The sequence below is a fragment of the Leptonychotes weddellii genome, chromosome 10 (assembly GCF_054177405.1).
Source record: "Leptonychotes weddellii isolate Sample4059 chromosome 10, ASM5417740v2, whole genome shotgun sequence".
Taxonomy (NCBI): domain Eukaryota; kingdom Metazoa; phylum Chordata; class Mammalia; order Carnivora; family Phocidae; genus Leptonychotes; species Leptonychotes weddellii.
Window position 1 is genome coordinate 33,675,039 of NC_138378.1, and position 7,554 is coordinate 33,682,592.

Here is a 7,554-nt window from a genome sequence, read left to right on the forward strand (position 1 = left end):
TCTCTAGCCCTTCACCCCTCCCCAGAGGTTGGGGGTCCAGTGGGGATGGAGAACGGAAGTTCCACTCGTCTAATCACCTGGTTGGATGTCTTGGCAGCCAGCCCCCATCCTTAGGAGCTTTCCAAAAGTCACCTCCTTCACATAACAAAAGACACCTTTATCACTCTGCTCTCATCACTTAGGAAATTCCAAGAGTTTTAAGACCTTTGTGCCAGAAGTGGGGATGAAAGCCAAATATGTATTTCTTATAAATCACAATATCACACATGTGGTCTCAGTGGGAGTCCAGACTAATCACACAAGGAGCTCTAGAAGGTGAATTGCAACAGAGTTGGTCCCACCCAAAGCGAGGGATCTCATCAGTCTCTTGTAACTGTAATTTCATCAGTTATTGGCTGCAAGCTACCCTGGCTAAGAGTGTTACTTACCCAGATTCCTATCAGCCAAAGGCAGTTCTCTGCCAGGGAGGCCAGTTCTGAGCTAGTAGCAGTCAACACTCAGAGGCTAGTGGCTAGATGCACAAGTCCCATAAAGCAGATCTGGGCAGGGTACCAACAGTGTCTCTTCAGGGCCTAACATGGCATTGGTCTCTATTGAGTGCATTACATTTGTTATTTATATTGGCTTTCTCATCTACTAACATCAATGAGTATTTTTCCATACCTACTGCTGTTCAAGTCTATATACTCCTTTCTGCTTTTGTACAGATTAGTTTTTTAACCTTAGTATAAAACATTACATTCCCCTCTATTAGGTGTCCTCTCATTACATTTTCCCCTTCTACTCAGGCTATCTGTATCATTTTGGATGTTGCCATCCAATACTCCATAAACCACCTGACTTCAGGTGAACGCATGTTTGAATTCTCATTAAAAACAGACTGATTCTGTCAGCAACATATGGTCTCTGAGCATTCAGTCCCATCTACTAAAGCCCCAGTATCCAGAATGTCAAGATCAAACTCCGCTAATGCCTATCACTTTGAAATCAACATTTTGCTTTCTGAGAAATTTCATACCTTTGAGGATAAAAGGTTTCATTGGTTCAAAGAAAATTCCTCAGATCAAAATATTGTCAAACAAATGTATGGGTTGCCCTCCCCATCCCCTATTTAGAATTTGCTTCCCAAGCATCCAGTTCCTAAGCCAGCAGAGGTTTTTTGGCTGGCTTTTTTTCTGATTAACAGCAAAATGAATCATTGCCTTCATGGGAACCCTGAGTCCTCAATGCCTGAGAGGTTAATGCAGACAGGGTCTTGTTGCCCGAGGTCCAAGCTGTACTTTCTGGCCACATGGGTGGTTAATGCAATCAAGGATGAGATTAATTAAATTAAAAGTCTGCTTTTATTGTTCAGAAAATACAGCAAATTCAATAGTCTTTGACAGCCTGGAGCTGGAGGCCTGGCTCTAATGTGATCACTGCTAGATGGGTGTAGCCAGACACCATGTCATTTAGGGAGGTAGAACGCCTCTATGCCAGTTACGGGCTGCGTCCACTGTACATTTCGAAGCCTTTAGTAAGCAATCAACGTAACCTGCATTTACCTCTGCAGGTATCTGCCCAGGACTGAGCCTGGCACCTTCTGTTTTTTGTGTTTTTTTTTTAATTTTTATTTATTTATTTGAGAGAGAGAGAGTGAGAGAGAGAGAGAGAGCATGAGAGAAGGGAGGGTCAGAGGGAGAAGCAGACTCCCTGCGGGGCAGGAAGCCCGATGTGGGACTCGATCCCGGGACTCCAGGATCATGACCTGAGCTGAAAAGCAGTCGCTTAACGAACTGAGCCACCCAGGCGCTCTGTTTTGCTTCTAAAAACACTGCGCAGTTAACTAGTCACCCCCGGCAATGAGCCTAGAGCCCCTGTTGTTCTGCTATGCTTGGAAAACATAGGTACCAGCTCTTTTAATTTCCCAAACCCTGTCCCACTATGTCCTACTTTAGGAATTGCCTTCCAAAAAGACATGTGTGTAAAAATCTTTTCCCCTGGAATGTTGAAGGAGACCAGTCTAGTCAGTATCTATCATGAAGCAGATACAATATATGCCCTTTGCCATGATCTTTTGCATTAGGTTTTTGGTGGGGGTGGGGTGTATGGATAAAACAAAGACTTTAGAAATGGAGATATAGTTTTGATTTCTGCTTTTATAATTTACTCATTATAAACTTTTGGTAAATTACTTAATCTCTCTATACCTCTAACGTGGGTCTCAAGATACCCACCTGTAAGACTATCTGAAGGTTAAAAATAATGAAACTTGCAATGTAGCATTCATTAAAAGTCTGCTATGTTTTCTTGTTGTTATCATCATTAACCCAAGTTACAGAGGCTCAAAGAGATCAGGAGACGGGCCCAAAAATGCTCCATCCTTACCCTTTCTCCTATCAAAAATAGCCTCTTATGAAAGTCAGCCACTTCCACCTTAGCATGAATTCAATCCTAAATATGACTCCTCTCAGATTTTCATCCACATTTAGCTGGACTCTGGGTTTGGGTTGCACGTTGGGATTACCCAGGATGCTCTATGCCTAGGTTCCACCTCTAGCTGGACTCTGGTATATTTTAATTGGTCTGGGGTGCTGCTTGGACACAAGAATATTTAAAAGCTCCCCAGTGATTCTGTGGTGTAGCCAAGATTGAGAGGCACTGTACCAACCTCTCTCCAACCGTGGAAGGAAAGTCTTCGGCCAATGTTAAAGAGTTTCACAAAGGTTGGAGGACCTGTAGGCTCTGACATATCAAAGAGGAAACCATTTTGGCCTACTTTAAGAGTAGCTGTCATTTCACAAACACTGAGGGGAGCTCCATGAGAAAGTTGTGTGATCTCCTAGGAAGGGAGCAGCTATAGCACTGCATGGCTATGTCTACCCCCTGGCCCAGCATGCACTTGCTATGGGATGCCCAGTCAGAATGTATGGGCTGGCCCCAAGAGGGCTCTCCCTATAGCTCTGGGTTGTAATTTATCTTTTCTAGGCCTGTCTCCCAGCTAGACTCTCAGCTTCCTGGGGGCCAGGAATGTATTTAACTTTTTTCAAACACACAGTTAGACTTTTGTGAAATGGATTTGGAAAAGTCCACTGAAATCCAACTCAAAAGTGCTTGCTTCTAACCAGCTTTAGAGTCCAGTTAAGGAGAGGACAGAATAGTGTGAACTTTAAAATTTTTAAACAGGTACCAGAAGAAGAATTTTTAAATACATCACCAATTTTCATTGGGCAATGAGGGTCTTTTGCCTTAAAAATATAAACAAATAAATCTTTAAGTCTTGGTGAATGAAATGGAAGAGTAGCTATTGGATAAATCACTTTACCATAAATTCTTTTGTCATTTGAAATATTTTCTAGAGCAAGGAAGAAAATTTTAAAAATAAAAAATCAATTAATCAAATCAATCAATAAATTAAATAATATAAATTGGCAAACAAAAGAGTAGATACATGAACTGAAAACACTGATTTCTCTTTTTCCATTATAATAGTGTTTATAACATTTAAAATAATTTAAAAAGTGTTCTTCCTTTGAGTGTTTGAAGGATTCCAACCTGTCCCATCTTGCCTTAAGCAGAATGTCCCTACAGGAAGATGTTAGACCTTAACATATGGATATATCAGATAACTATTTTTTTAGAAAGAGGCATTAAAAAGCTTTTTTAAAAGTAGTATCTGTCAAAAGGTTCTTTATTTCCGTGAAACTGAATATCTCCAACTGCATAGAAATTACGGCATTTTAGAACAAAAAGAGACCTTAGAAGTTTTGCCAATCAAATTGCCTCACTTTGTAGATGAACAGAGATGCTGAGGAACTTGCTCAGGGCTTCCCAGGAATCTACTAACAGAATAGGGCTCTGCTACAAGCCTTCTTGAAACCCTGTTCCTTGCTCACTCCATGCCACATACTGCAGGTTATTTTCATGTCTTTTGTCTTTAAAAATGCAGGGGGTGGGGGAGAGAGAGAGCAGGAGTCCATTTTATATATAGTATGATGCCAGGTTATTAAATCATCCTCTCTCAGATAAACTTCTTTGAGAACTTCTCTTATTTGAAAAGACCTGAATTGTCTCCACTTTCCTCAACCTGCACAGCATCCATCTTTTATTTCCTTTTCTTCCTTGTTATTGCATCTGCCTGCAGAACATGGCACAAGGGCACATGGAGGAAGGATGGGGAGTGAAGGTAGCTGTGATATAAACAGAGTGATGGAGCTGGCTGCTTCTGAGTGAGCTCAGAGCCTATCTAATTATGAAGCTATGTCATTTCTCCCTCCTCTCACCCTATCCCCATCATTCTCCTTGGGTACAGGGCCACATGTACTTCTGAGGCAATTCCTCCAATCCCTGAAGATGGGCATAGACTGGCCAAGGGATCTGTGGAAATTGATAGCCCCCCTTGAATAAGGGCCTAAACAGCCCGGCTCCTTCAGTGCCATCAATCAACAGTCACTAGGAACAGAGAAAAGATTTTCCCTAGTGACTTAATCAGTCAGAGGGATGTTGCCTAGCTGATTGAGGGCAGCTGGAAAGTGAGCAGTTGTTTCTATTATAACTTGTCATCAGCTATTGCTCTCAATAGAGAAAGCTAGGTCACAGCAGCTCTACAAAAGATCAAGGCAGGTGTTTTGTTTAGTCCCTTGGAGAGATGCTGATTTGGGAAAGAGAGAATGAGGGCTTTCTTGAAGATGGTCTGTTACTACATTTAATATGAAATTTATATCCTAGCTTTCACAGATGATCCAGGGCACTGGGGCAGAGATTTAAAAAAAAAAAAAAAAGAATGCTATGTTCCTTTATTTGGTGTGGGAGGAGGATGAAGGTAATCTTTGTACTTTCCATCCTGCATCCCAACTTATTCGGGCACTATTGCCTAGTGGCTGGCATGCTATCCCACCCATCTCCCCACTTCTTCTAGGCAGGAGGTCCTTCTTTGACCACTCTGTATGTTGCCCTGCCCATAGTCCCTCCTTATCACATCCCCCTGTTTCCCTTCCTTTGTAGCATTATCATCCAGAATCATCTCACTTTTGGTTATTTCTTTATCTGTTCTCCACTTCTAGAAAGTAAACGGCATGATGACGAGGAACCTGATCTCACTCTGTAGTTATCACCTTATCATCTACCCATGGTGCCTGGAAGACAGTAGGTACACAATAACTATTTGATTAATGAAGTAATTATTTCATATGTGTCAATTCTTTTTAAATAGCTATTATCAGATTGGGTTGTAGAAGCAAGGACAGATTTGCAGACCTAGGCAGACCTCCGATTTCAGGTAACATGAGGTCCAGCATGCAGGGGAGCCATCTGGATTCAGACATTGGGGTAAGGAGTGGTCAGAAAACAGTAGTGTGGGTAACTTTACATCAACTGAGGAAAAAAAAAAAAACCCTCAAAATTAGGCAAACTCATGCTTCTTCTCAGAAGGCTTCTCTATTTGTCCTTTGAAATCAAGAGTGTATCCCTAAGCTTTCACTAGTTTGAGGCTTGTCTTTGTTGTTCAGTGAAAATCCTGGCTGGGAAGCAAAGGGAGACAGGGAGGGAAGAAGAAATTCTTATGGGCGCCCCTGTTAGTCTTATGTCATGAGTAGACTTTGGACAGACTCATATGTCCTGGGTTCCTTGTCCTTTGTGAATGGACACTGAGAAGGATTCAAGATAAAAGGTAATTAAAAAGTGTATAAAGCACTGTTACTGCAATGAATTTGCACTTTAGAATGGGGCATTCAAGGCATCCAGGCAAATACTCAACAATGGTGCAGGGCCTTCAAATTAACATCTGTGTTTCCTTGAATCTTAAATACACCCTCCTCACCAACATTTAATAACCATCTATTGGACATTTAGAGTGTGCTCCTTAAGCCAGGGAAGGCAAATCCCTGGGAGGGCACATTGTATGCTAGGAGATATCCAAAAATAAACATGTGTCATCTTAGCACTGGGGGAACAGAGCTGATGTTTTGAATTTTTTAAACTCATGAAAAGTTTAATGATAAAACACGAGACTTTTGAGAAGTGCTGAGCTGGTGGTCAGGCTGTTTTGGATTGAGCCTCTGGTCCCCACAACTCTTGCCCAGTACTTTCACTGTCATTTAGAAATAATCCACATTTTCCATTATCTTTATCCATTTAGCATCTTTTCCCTTATGGATTTGGAATGTCTACATCTCTAACAATTATGGATGAGATGTTTAGATACAACCAGTATTCCATGTGTTCACTTGAATTTCCCAGACTTTGCCATTGGGATGGGGCCATGATACAAGTTTTGGCCAATGGATCCTAAGTAGAAATGGTGGATGTCCCTTCCCAGATGAGCCAGTTAAGAGCTAATGTGTCTCCTCCATCCCCTCCTCATCTCCTCAGTAACCTTGGAAGCCACATGTTGAGATGGTGGAAGTAGAACATGCAAGGAGCCTGGGTCTCTAACTGCAAGATGGAGGCAAGATCCCATCAACCTTCATCAGATTTTGCAGGAGCCAGAAATAAATCTTCATTGTGCTAAACCACTGAGATTTTAGGATTTGTTTATTTCCATTGCATGGTGTAAGCTTTGTCTAATACTCCATTCATAATCATTTCAAAGTAGAGGTGTCAGCTGAAGGTGGTAACATATGTTTTCTGACTCATCATGATTTGGGATGTTAGCTTGTTTGTAGAGTCAAATCTATAAGATCCTGGTTCTGGACATAGGAGACAAGTCAGGTATGTTCACATGCTGCCCTGCTAAGAGTTTCAGTAGATCCTCAAACTAAACTTTAAGCTATTCTTTGTTAACTTCTCAAACTATGCTTTGCAGTTCTTAAGTGTTAATTTGAAATTCTCTGGTTATTAAAGTCCTGGAGCTCTTTTTAACCAAAAGGACAAAAGGAGTTGACTGCAGTCACTGTTTAAAAGGTCTCATCTCAATAGAGCTGAAAGAACACACAGACCTTCCCCGATAACAAGGCGACCTAAATCATGCTCACACTGGAGAGAGTTCCAATCCATTTTATTGAATGGCTGCTATCCCCAACAAGAATATTATATTGCCCCTCATGTTAAATTGCATTGCAGGAGGCTGACAAGAAACTCAGTATAAAGGGGCGGAACAAGATGGCTGAGGAGTAGGAGACCTGGATTTCGTCTCCTCTCAGGAATTCAGCTGGATAGGGATCAAACCATTCTGAACACCTACAAACTCAACAGGAGATTGAAGAAAAGAAGAGCAACAACTCTCTCATCAAAAAAGAGACCACTTTCTGGAAGGTAGGACGTGCGGAGAAGTGAATCCGAGGCGATATTCGGGAGGATAGACGGCGGGGGAGGGGCCTCCTTCGGCCCCTTCTGGCAAGTGATAGAACCACGGAGCACAAAATCGGAACTTTTAAAAGTCTGCTCTGCTGAGGGACGTCACTCCGGTGGCTAAGCGGGGGGTGGAACCCTCCAGGACAGTGTGGTCTCAGGACCCGTGGGGTCACAGAAAGACCGGGGGTGCCTGAGTGTGGCAGAGCTCCCAGGTATCAGAGCAGGGAAGCCGGCTGCAGAGACGGAGCCAAGGAGCGGGCTCTCAGCTCGGGGTTGCCATAAACC

At 42.3% G+C, this 7,554-nt stretch overlaps 2 long non-coding RNA genes across 2 annotated transcripts in view; both read left to right on the forward strand.

Annotated features, from left to right (window-relative positions):
• Positions 1 to 7,554, forward strand: part of LOC145723843 (uncharacterized) — a 204,876-nt gene that overhangs the window by 124,607 nt on the left and 72,715 nt on the right. The gene's annotated exons all lie outside the window — the stretch shown is intronic.
• LOC115943834 (uncharacterized) lies at positions 2,541 to 6,488 on the forward strand. Its single transcript, XR_004078420.2, has 2 exons — positions 2,541 to 5,124; positions 6,349 to 6,488. It is a non-coding gene; the product is annotated as an uncharacterized LOC115943834 (long non-coding RNA).